The following is a 12,175-nucleotide window of genomic DNA, read 5'->3' on the forward strand; positions in this document are numbered from 1 at the left end:
TACTTGTAATTTCTCTCATCTATAGCCAATCAGATGTCTCCTCCAGTCTAAGCCAATCACATGAGCGCGCCCCCACGAGGGTATGATTTATTGCGTTCATGACACTCAGCTCACTAAACAGAGGGCGGAGCATCAGGTGATCATGCAGAGCTGCGTGTCTCCGTCAGACCCAGCAGCTGATCTGATCTCTCTCTCGCGTCCGGTTATACTTCACTCGCGTTTATGTCCATATCGATCAGATCCAGCCTGATCAGCCTTTATAGAGAGCACCGATCAAACTAGTTAGAGTGAATATCGGCCGATAATGACCGGCGAGGCTCCCCCCCGTTGACAGTTCACTGTCTAGCACTGGCTAGTCTGGCTTCGTAGTGCACTGATCGATTAGGCTAAGCTAACCTGTAGCTGCTCCCTCCACACTCACAAAAACTTCATACAGACATAAATAAAGCAGCTGTATTCGCCATACAGGAAACACACATTTAAAACGGTTTTGCCTGCCGTTTTTGTGTACACACATATATTATATTTAAATTCATCAATGGTTTGGAAAGTGGCCGCTGTATCTTAATAATATAAAGGCTTATATTTACGTGCATTTCCTGTTTGGAAAGTGACAATGTACTGAGAGTGGAGGTGTCCTGGATATGTACCCTCGTGGGGGCCTGCTCATGTGATTGGCTTAGAATTTAGGAGACATCTGATTGGCTAGATAGAAAAAATTACAAGTACGAATCGGCTGACCGTCAGGGGAGTCTCAAAAAACCCACACACGAATGCACAGCGATCCGTGCACAGAAAGCGGTTTGTGTTTGCAGGTTCAGAGGTTTTAAACGGAAAACAAATGTGTGGATCAAAAATACATATGTAAAACTTTTTCTGTGTTTGGATTTTATATACATGTATATGAAACGGAACACATTTGTGTGTGCATTGAAAAACACAAGTGTGGATCCGGAAATACAAGTGTGAATCCTTTTGTGGATCATGAAATACAAGTGTGAATCCTTCTGTGTGCATGTGTGTATTATGAGACTGTTCTGAGCCCATAGTATGGAAAGTGTATTGTTCAATATGAAATCAAACCACGTCTAAAGAGAAAAGTAATTCTACTGGTTCTGTTACAAGAGAGAGACAAGGAGCAAATAGCAGTCAAATGGGAATATCGGTGCACACTTAAAGAAAGTCTCTCCAGCATGGAATTCAGGGTGTTGTATGAAGTACACAGCAATTGACAGAAGTAGTTTTGCAAAGGGTAAAGTAAAGTGTAGAGCTCGAGAGAGACATTCAAACACACGTTCACACCTTTTCATGCCTTGCCAGTTCCTATTTTACAGTGGGTGTGTACGTTGGTTTGCAGTTTTGAGGAAGTTACAAATATGGTTGTGGTCGAAAGTTTTTTGGTATCAGATGCTGTCATGGCAATGTGTTGGGCAAACTGTTGTTGTGGTGTGACATTCCATATGTAAGTGTTTTGTGAGTATTCTTTTGCCATTCTGTTGGTGCAGTTACCTTCACCTTTAACCCTCCCCTTCATTTAGAGAACCTTTGAGATTGTAAAACAAAATGTAATTTAAGAGATTCACTCTACACTAATGATACTAATTCTGTATGAGAAAAAGCGACCCATTTACCTCATAGTTCACGGTAACGGCCTGTCCACACAGCTGCGTGCGTTGAAAGCTTCACCATTCACTTTGAATGGGGTGACTTCACTTTTCACCGAACTGCATTGGAAGCGAAGCGAAGCGAAGCGAAGCTTTGCTGGCGTTTGTATCGCTGCAAAAGTTGAGCAATGTTCAACTTTTGAAGCCTCAGCAGAAGCGTCAGCCAATCGAATCATATGCCAGTACAAGCTCTAGCCAATGAAACCGCTGCTTGTGTGTCAGGGGCGGGAGATTCATGTGATTGGTTGTTGGTCGAGTTTCAGACACGCCCGCCGGCAAGCTTCAACGCACGCTGCTGTGTGGACGGGCCGTGACAGCTCTGCATGCATCCCCTGGATATTATTTTAGTAACTGCTTTCATTGCGATGTTTACAGTGAGAACAGCTGTGAGGTCCATGCAGAAAGCAGAGCAGTGTGTAACATATATATATCACTCAGTATAACAGGTCCACTCTCTTTTATTTGGTTTAGTTTAGTAGATATCTACAGTCGACTATTTTTAAAACCATTTAGTGCTTCACATAATAAAATACACAATGGCTGTAGCCTGATTATGCTTTAGGAGGTGTGTGTGTGTGTGTGTGTGTGTGTGTGTGTNGTCACATCACAACATTGTAAAGTTAGCTATCATATATCAGGCTATAACTAACGTAGCATTGATAATAGTAACGTTACTGGCAGGACTGTTGATACTGATCCATAACAGAAACTATTGCGCAAGTATCAGCCGTATCTCGCGTTACCTAATGCAACTCCACACTAAGGTGCTGTGTACCGGAGTGGAGACGCGAGATACGGCTGATACTTGACGATCTGGCGGAGAAAGGTTGTGGAGCCTCCGTTGATATGCCGTTGTAAATGGCTTGATGGAAAGCAGATGTGTAGTCGGGGAGGGTGCACAGCTGATTGCAGCAGGTGAGTGGAGGTTGAGCCGGGAGCCAGGAGTGACAGCCACCACGCCCACACAAACAACACAGACAGGGGGAAACAAACAAACACAAAGGAGACGGCTGGAGCAGTACAGCCACCACAGCGTTACCTAATGCAACTCGACACTATGTCTTACGGTGCCGTGTACCGGAGGGGAGAGAGAGTGCAGCGAAGGGGGGGGGGAGAGAGAAGTAATACGGTTTCCTGATAAAGCTGTGGAGAGTATGTGCTGCAGGGAGGTGGATGCACAACGCACCCAGGAACGAACGCTAGCTCCGGTCCTTTTTACTGTGGACTCGATGTCCTGACAGGCTGGTATTTGTGCAACCTACACAAACACAATACTGCACCATGATTACAAATGGTGAAATACAATGTAAAACTACCGAAAAATACCAGCTCCTTAAAACACAACCGCTCAACTCAACGCAACTCCACTATACCCGCGGTCAGAGAGCGGAGATGTGTCCCCTGTGTGATGTAATATGACGCGTTTGACGTATGACCTTACAAAAAAGCCGTTTTTAAGAGCAGAGCTCAAAATTGCTCCTTTCCCTCTGAATTCCTGCCCTTATGTCTCGTAAAACATATCAAATCCTGCATTCACTTTTTTAATTGTAATTTTCAAGCAAGTTTAAGCATAAATGTAGAAAAAATAAAAACCTGCAAGATGCTCTTTAAAATAAAGATATTTTTGCGCACAAGTGAGTGCAACACCTTGGTTTTCCTTAAAATACAGACTGCCAGTGAGCTTGGTTATACCCAGCTGTTCCATCTTTCCACTCGTTATGATGACATGCTAATTATAATTCTTAATCCTTTAAACTTATTATGACCTAATTAGTACGTATTTCACCACCTCTGCAACCGACATAATTTATCATTTGCTTTCATGAATGAAATAATTGATTTGTGATTCGTCCATTCAACTTTTCCAGAGTTCACTTTTTTTGTTTGTAATTTTCTCTTGTCCAGACTTTTTCTGATATCTGGGGAAAGCCTTAATGTTGTTCAAAACACTGCTGCTAAAATCCATCTTTACATTCAATACCGTTCCACAAACCTAGCATCTCAGATCTTATATAAACCTGTCTACTTTTAGTTGTCTGGATGATTTCTCATGCATTCAGAGCCTTTTCCTTCCATAGTCCATACCTTTTTTTTTTGTCTTTACCATTGTAAAACTTGTTGATGTTATTATGTATCACTATCTTATTCTACATGCACTTATATTCTCTAAATGAACTATTAATGCAGTTTACAGTGTTAGTACCTTTTCTAATATTGTTTTTCTGTAAATATGATACACTTTTGTGTGATAATGCTTTTGAATAAATCTAGACCTGACTTTAACTGAAGTGTTGTAGAGATTGACAGTTTACTTGTTTGGTGGCACAGATTAAATGAAGCAGCAAACACTGGAGATACTGACAGTATGGTACAATTTGATCTCAAATTCTTACCTCTTCCAATATAATTAAGAATTTAGTTCGATTTGACTATACAGTCAGAGATACACTTGCTTTACCAATTATATCATATCAATGAGCAAGTCTTATAATGAAATATGCATGCAGTGTAAACCATTGAGTTTTTACTGTGTTACGAAGGGTTAAGTCTGCTTGAATTATTAAAGCTGATGGTGCATTGTGTCTTTATTATCCAAACACTGTTATTCGAATAAGCATATCCTTCCCTTACTGTGGCTTATAATATGCATTTTGGATATAACTCCAATTTACCATTATTCATTTTGCACTCTTGTTTCTGGTGCCCTCTGCTGGTAAAAGAGGGTATTTACCAGGTCACTTTATAAGAACTTACTGATCTAACAAAACTATCTACAACCAACGTCATTAATGAATAAAAGCTTTTTCTCTACCACTCGATTGTTACTTAAACAATTAAAATTCCTTTTTGTTTTTACAAGAAATTTGACATTTCCTTTTCTTGAGTTAAATTAAATATTGAAAACGTTTGGATTTGTTACCTTAATGTTCATAATAGACGTTGTATGCTTTAATTCAAGATGTTTCAATGTTTCAATCATGTTTTTGTTTGCATTTATTTTCTATTTAATTCAAATGAACACAAGGTGGTTAACATATTGTATTTTGTAATGTACTCTCAGTTCATAAAGTAAGGCTAAGAGAAGTAGTCAGCTACAACACAGTCACAAAATCCCAAGTAGCTACTTGAGTTTGAAGAAACTGTGAGGTCATCTTTTCTTTTTTTTTGCTGATGTGGCAAATTCAAAAACCAGTTACAATGTGTCAAAAACGATAGTGGAAATGCAGACTTTGAATACTTTTGTACCAATATTGATTTAAAATGTGGCAGTTTGGTCATATTTAAAAAAAGAAAAAGTGGAGCTACAATGTAAGAACTATACTACTTGATTGTCAACTGTCATGCTTTCTAGTAGAGGCCTGCTATCTACAGCTAACTCTACCCCTCAAAGTTAGCAAGTAGAGTTTAAGGACTTTTTGTTAAATGTATATACATACAATCTATGCTTCAATGGTAAGTATGCACATGTATAACGTTTGAATTGATAGTCACAAACACACACACACACACACACACACACACACACACACACACACACACACACACACACACACACACACAGCCCCTGCAGGGGGAGACACTGCCCTCCTCTTCTCAGGCCGGTTAGAAATTCAAAACACAACCGCCTTGCACAATCTCCCGTCCTGCACCGCGGCCCTGAAAAGCCTGTGACGGTTATTTTAATTTAACATAAAAAATAAATAAAAATCACAGGAGCGATATTATTCAAAAATAACGACGGGGATCGATCGTGCTGGTCCATAGGCACAATTTGATACTTGCAAAATATTGCTCTGCGCTCGTTTGAATTTCTATTTATTTTTTGTGTGTGTGACGGTGTGTGGGGAGCAGAGGAGCAGAGCGGTTGGCGCCACTTTCAAATCCTCCACTGACACAGAATGAGAGTCCGGCTTCAAATACATTCACTTAATTCCTCTTTTCATAATTTAGTGTTAATCGAGGAATATTTTTAACATCATTTCGCTGTTGGGCATGTTTCTTCTTCGGAAGGTAAGGAATTCAGTCAAATATTTTTTATATTTTTATTTTATTTTGTCTGATATACTTTTGAGTTTTTATTAATATATGGTTAGGCAATATAATTGTCTTCCTTCTCATATTTTTTAAGAAAGAACGCTCCTTTGAGTGGTTTTGGTGTTACTGTAGGCTACAGTGAAGCCGTTGTGTAACCTCCTGCTTAGTGGGCAATAATGAGCTGCTGTTTAAAACAAAGGCTGTGTCGCATTACAAACAAAGCTTTACGTGGCTCTATTTCTTCCGCTGCGCATTTATACCTTTCTACATCGAGGCAAGTCTGTTTGAAAAAGTCTTTAGCTCTTTTTTTACAAACGGTCAAACATTTACATGGAAGGAATTGTTTTATATTTCTTTACAAAAGAGTTTTAGTAGAGTAAGTTAAGCAAGCGGACACTCCCCCAGTCATAGCCCCCTCCCCAAAGACCCCAACCCACTCCTGCCCGACTAAATAGGCTTTAAAATAACACTTTAATTAAAACGAAGTATTTCTCAAAATGCAGTCCTTCCGAGGCAAAGCGAGTTTAATCCAGTTTACAGTTTGAAGAAGAAAAAAACGAGAGCGAACTCGTCGTTTTTAGGGGGGAGGAAAAGTGACTCAGCAGTTTCCCGAGGGCTCGCGCTGTCTGTCATCTGTCAGTACAGTGTGAGCAGACTGTCGACAGTCCGACCCATTACCACCGATTCACACAACTCGTTAGCGACAATGTTACAGGTGCAGTCAACTAAATATACATTAAAGTATCTAATAACCAACTAAGTGTTTTTATTTGTATTAATTATCACCACATTATATCGTTAAATATAATTTTGGCACGACTACCGACAAAATAGTCCCTCACCAACATGCTAGAATGTGGTGTATGCCATGAGCTGGGTGTTTCGTTGAACTAAGTGTAATGTTTCAGCAAAGTGTAAAAAAAATACCAGCACATTTTTATTTGAACTATTATAACCTAAACCTATAACATAATAGTAACTTTAACAATGCACAGTGCAGGCAGTTTTTACATTTATAGATAGAGACATTTTTCACATCAAATGGTGAAAGTAAAGTAATCGTCAGTGAAGTAATTTGTACCTGTTTTGAGGGTCTCTCATATGAGAATGCATTAATAAGTCAATTCCCCTGGCCCTCTCATAATGCTCAGCAATCATTTAGTTTAGACAGCTGTTTTTTATCTTACCAGCAGTCTCACTATGGGATCAAATATACAAACATTAGCCCTACATTTAAATATAGGGAGGACAATCAAAATTCTGTAAAAGAAATATGAATTTAAAAGTTTGGGTATACTTTTTTGGAAATATCTAAGGAAAGGGGAGTCAACTGAACCTCATCTTAATACGAAGAACTTTATTTCTGGTAAAGTTTACTTATTTTGAGATAAATACAGATTGATTGGCTTAAATAGAAGTAAAATAGCAAGGGCCGCTTCGATACCATTTTTATAAATTAATTTTTTGGAAGTGAACACTTTGCTCGTCACACCTTAGACGAGAAAAAAGGGATGTCTTCTCATATAGCTTTCTTAGTCTGGGCAACAATCCAAAAACCCCAAAGTGCAATTGAATACGAAAACAGTCCAGAAAAAGTGGTAGCATCTGAAAACCTTAGTGAATTTATTGAGATTTTTCTTGAGTTTATTTTTTCCGTCTATTTTCTGTAAACTGTCTGATTACTTATTTAAGAACCGCGTCATATTCAAGTAGGTGCTAAAGAGTTGGCTCAAAATGATTTAACAAAAGGACTAATATAGAGAATTCTCGTAATTCTTCTACAAAAATTAAAGGAACAGTGTGCACTGAAAATTAGACTATACAGTGTTGAAAGTGGAATTTAGCTCTTACTGAAACACTGTGTTCATTCGAAAATATAAACTTGCCTTTTTTATATTCGATTAAGATATATTTATTAACCTAAATGTGCCATGGTTACCAACATGTTCGGATAACCTTCATATTATAGCTCTGTACGTGTCTTTATTTGTTTAAAGAGAGCAATCTGCTGAGCTGTTTAGGGCAGAAACAATAGTCTTTTTTATCATTTATTAATTTGACTTTTGGGGAATTTGTCATGCCTTGTACAAAAGTCAGAAAATGGTCAAAAGTAAAAATCCCATCTCAGTTTACAGGAGCAGAAGGTGACATTTGCAGCTTTCTCGTTTGGTTCGGCGAACATTAATAAGACAAAGATATACAGTTTACAATAATATAAAACGGAGAAGGGCGGCAAACCCCCACATTTTCAACCTGATGTTGTTTTGCATAGTGAATAACTAACAATTAATCTATTTAAAAAAGGTTTTTACCAATTAATTTTAAAGCAGTTTAAAGTTAGAGGCTTCACAAAACCAGTACTGGTTATTTAAAGTTGGTGCCATTGCCTGATTTTTGATGTAGATATCCAAACGTATACCCTTGTCTTAACAGCTGTTTTCCAATGAAGCCTTTTTTCTTTTTCACATGACAAAAAAGGGCCAACTCCTCAATTCCCCAAGTCCAACACAAAATGGACGTCCCAGAATATTTGATTTAAAGTAGTGTGAAACTTTGACCAAAGCATTCAGTTCCAATCTTTAAAGTGATGTATTGTGATCAAAAAGTAAATTAGAAATTTGGGCTGTGCCCTTAAAAGGGACATCTTAGAAAATGATGCAGCCAGTTTTTAATGCCATGCCTTACATTATTATCAACCTGAGGTGATTTGATGGGATTAGTCTGGAGACTGATGGTAATTATTTCTGTGTAAGTGAGATAATTTCTAGTGAAGGCAATAAGGGTAAAATCAGAGTGCCCAGTCTTCGGGGGCCTGCCTCTTAGCTCTAACACAAGCTGGAGAATTTAGTTCATTTTTTTTAAAAAGTCATTATTCAGCAGAAAGTAAATCCTTGTTCTTTTTTTTTTATGTGCACTTCTTTTTCTATGTGCACGGGTAACAGAGAGGGGGTGGGCAGGGCCTGTGTGTTCTCCTGGTAAAACTGTTTAGTTTGAGAGCAGCACTTTCTGCATTCTGAGGGCCGGCCTCCTTCCCGCCAACTCCCATCTCATGACCAAATTACACAAGAAAATACAGGAGAGCCACGCAAACATGTATCCCAGCTATCAGTGCGTTTCGCTTCATATTTCTGCTTTTAATGCCCTCTCCACCTGTGCCTCCATTCAGCCCTTTCCCTTCTTTGTCTGGGTGTATAAGAGCCAGCCTGTTGCACTCACTTCCCTCATGTCATTTCTGTAGTTTATGCTTCATATTTTGTAACTTTACTCTTTACTTTTTTTTGCATGAAAGGGAAAAGAGCTTCCTCTCAGAGCCACACTTTCTTTCATTTTATTTCCCTCCCTCTCCTCCCACCCTTGGTCTTTTTCTTTCCGTCTGACAGCCGAGCAGCTTGGCAGGCTTACAGCCCAGCGCTCGGCGCAGCGCAGCAGCCCCCTCGCCCTCGCAACAAATTAATTTTTTACTCCCAAACAGTAGCTCTGGCAGACCCCTCCTTTCACACCTGTCTCACACACACCCACAGGGGCGACCCTATTTTTTCTCAGATTTTTCGGCGGCCTCAAAAATGTTGATTTTTATTGTAGAAAGTGAGGGCCAGGGAAAAAGGCTGCAGCCCTGTAGGTTTTTATGCCTACTGAGCCTCCTCACTGTCTCAGTGTGCGTAGCTGGGGCTCCAGCGAGGCAGCAGGCAGCACTGAGGAGGACGGGGACACACACACTCACATAGCTAGGAGGTGAAGATGTGAAGGGCCAGGAAGGAAGGATTAAGGGGAGGGACACTCAGTTTTGGGGGGCCAATTTTTGGGACTGGGACCCCCCCTACCCAACCCCCCCAACCCCCCCTGAAACCCCCCTCCCTCTCACTAGGAACAGAAGCAGGAGCAATCCCTTAACAGGCCTTTTTTCTATTCTCTCCTGTCACTATAGTAGACTGGGTATATTCCCTTTGATATGTTTTTGTATGGAGCATGGGTTTGTGTGACGTTTTTAATTTTTATTTGAATATCTTTGCAGCCTGAATGTAGCATATTTATATCTTTGCGTGTGAGCATGTGCATGTTGATTACTAATTTTGAGGACTAGTTATAGCTGAGTTTGTGTCTGGTTGGTGTCACTGGCCTTTTGGTAAGAGCACACACACAACGTGAGGGCAGTGAGGGCCTTCAGATGACTAGTGCTGTTAGTTAGGTAGCAGTTAGGGTAGTTATTGCTCCCATCACTTGGTTAATGATCTCAGCAGCAGACGGTAAGTGAATCTTTTTTTCCTCTGTGAAGCGTTTAAAATGGCCTCTGTTGATGTGAATGAAGCGAGCAGCAGGCCACAGAGGGAGCTTTTCTCAGCTCTGCATTGCTTCTTTCTCCCCCCTTTCCCTGCACTACAATTTTAGTTGTGCTCTTTTTTTGTCCTTCTCTGCCTCACCCCCTCCTCTGTCTACCACTCTCTGGCTGGTTCAGTTTTTTTCTTCTTTTGAATGAAGCTGAAAGTTTGGGTCTGAATTTAAAGCTTGTCTGCTCTCCCTGCTGACATGACCTCTTGTTTCAAATCCCTCAGCACTGCTCTTTCTCATTGACTCAGGTCGTATTGCTCTATAATAAGGCTTCACTCGAGCCCTCAGCACGAGTTACACTGCTTTTCCACTTCATCACGTCCATATAGGCCTTAACTGCTGACCCCACCTTTTAAATTCTTAATCGGATAAAGCTAGTTGATTTTCTCGTATTTAATTTGTGGCAGAGAATATGAAGTGTACTTGTGTTTTTAGCCCATAGATGAAACTTTGTGGAAGGTACAAATCTTAAGTACATGAGGTAGGGTGTGGTGCTTCAGGCCATGAGTTCTTCCTCTCTGTGGCCCTCAAACTTTATCTCAGGTTTACAGTCAAAGTTTGGCACAACTCTTAGTTTGCAGTTCTAATCTATCTATTGTTAAATTACTTGATATCATTTATTTTCGTGTGGGAACGATTAACAATTATTTGATTATTCAATTATTCATAAACACATGTTTTAATGATTACTTTAGGCATACAACCTCTGCATTGAGATGTTTTTTGTTATAGTAAAATAAATATTTTGGGGTTTTCGACTGTTGTTTGGATAAAACTAACATTGCATTGAGAACTTCACGTGGGCATTCTTCATTATTTTCTAACATTTAAAAAAACAATATATTAAATAATCCAGAAAAATATCTTCATTCATTTAATTTATGACAAAGATAAATAAAACAAGTGTTATTTGCAGCCCGATACAGCACATCTCAAAGTATACACCTACATCCCATTTCTGGTGTAGTCTAATGGGGAAATAGGGATGTCTTTTCATGTTTTGTCCAACATAAGAACATTTTGCCAACATTTTTAATAAGCAATTAATTGTTGAAGTCATTAATCAAGCAGAAATCAGTCAAACATGTTTTAGGGTTTGGACTGTTGGCCTTTTGAAGACACACCAGAACTCATAACAGGTTCAAAAATGCTCATCACAGTTTTCAAACACATTACTTTTTATAATGAATCATTAGTTAAATAATTTACAAAATGAGCCAGACTCAGTTTTGTTGATGGACAGCTTAATCCGACTCACGTGGCTCAGCTCTGGTTACTCTCTCTGGGTATGTGGCATTAATAAAGCTGCTCAGGGTGATGGAATTAATTAACTTCATAATTAACAACAGCACTTGTAAAATACGATCCATTTATAGACTTTTCTTGTGTTTTTTTTATAGTATTAAAACATTATTGGTGTCCATTTACCCAGAGTGAGGTTATGCTGCTATTCCCTGTTCCATGTGTAAAAGTAATACCTTTTAACAAAAAACGGTTTTCATTTGATAGAGAAATGACTCATTATGACTGTTTTTTACTTTTTAATTGAGTATTTTTCCTGTGTATTTGTTATTGGTCTTAGTATATTAAAGTGCCTGTATTTGATATGCTGAATGCAAATGCTTCATAACCAATTGCCCCACTGAACACAATTCAAGTTTTTTTAATTGATCATTGTGATAGACAGATCCCCATCTCACTTTAACCTGCTGAGTAGATTCAGGATGGAAAGCATGTCAAGTGGTACAAAATTCAGAGGAATTGTAAACAATCACCTTTAGGGAAATGAGTGTAAATGTGGAATGAATCTAATCCACATTAGCAGCCCATCTTTCCATTCCTAGTGTTTAATGAGAGCAGAAGCCGATCAGACATTTCAGTTTGAACCTTTCTCCCATCTAGTCCACTTTTCATTCCTTTCATTTTTGGGTTTTTTAAATAACAATTTGCATTGCCTTGCAATGGGCTCTTGTGTGTCAACGTGTCAGAGTATAGAAATGACACTAAAAGCAGATATGAAATGAAAACGTACATTTAAAAAAGAAATGCATGTCAGAATGTGGCGGATCATTGATTAACAATTTCATCAATTGTACATTTTGTAAACCATTTTGCGGTGAGGAGATGCTCACACACATGCTTTGACCCTT

The sequence above is a fragment of the Notothenia coriiceps genome, unplaced genomic scaffold, assembly GCF_000735185.1.
Source record: "Notothenia coriiceps isolate Sejong01 unplaced genomic scaffold, NC01 NC01_scaffold00008602, whole genome shotgun sequence".
In the NCBI taxonomy this organism is placed as follows: domain Eukaryota; kingdom Metazoa; phylum Chordata; class Actinopteri; order Perciformes; family Nototheniidae; genus Notothenia; species Notothenia coriiceps.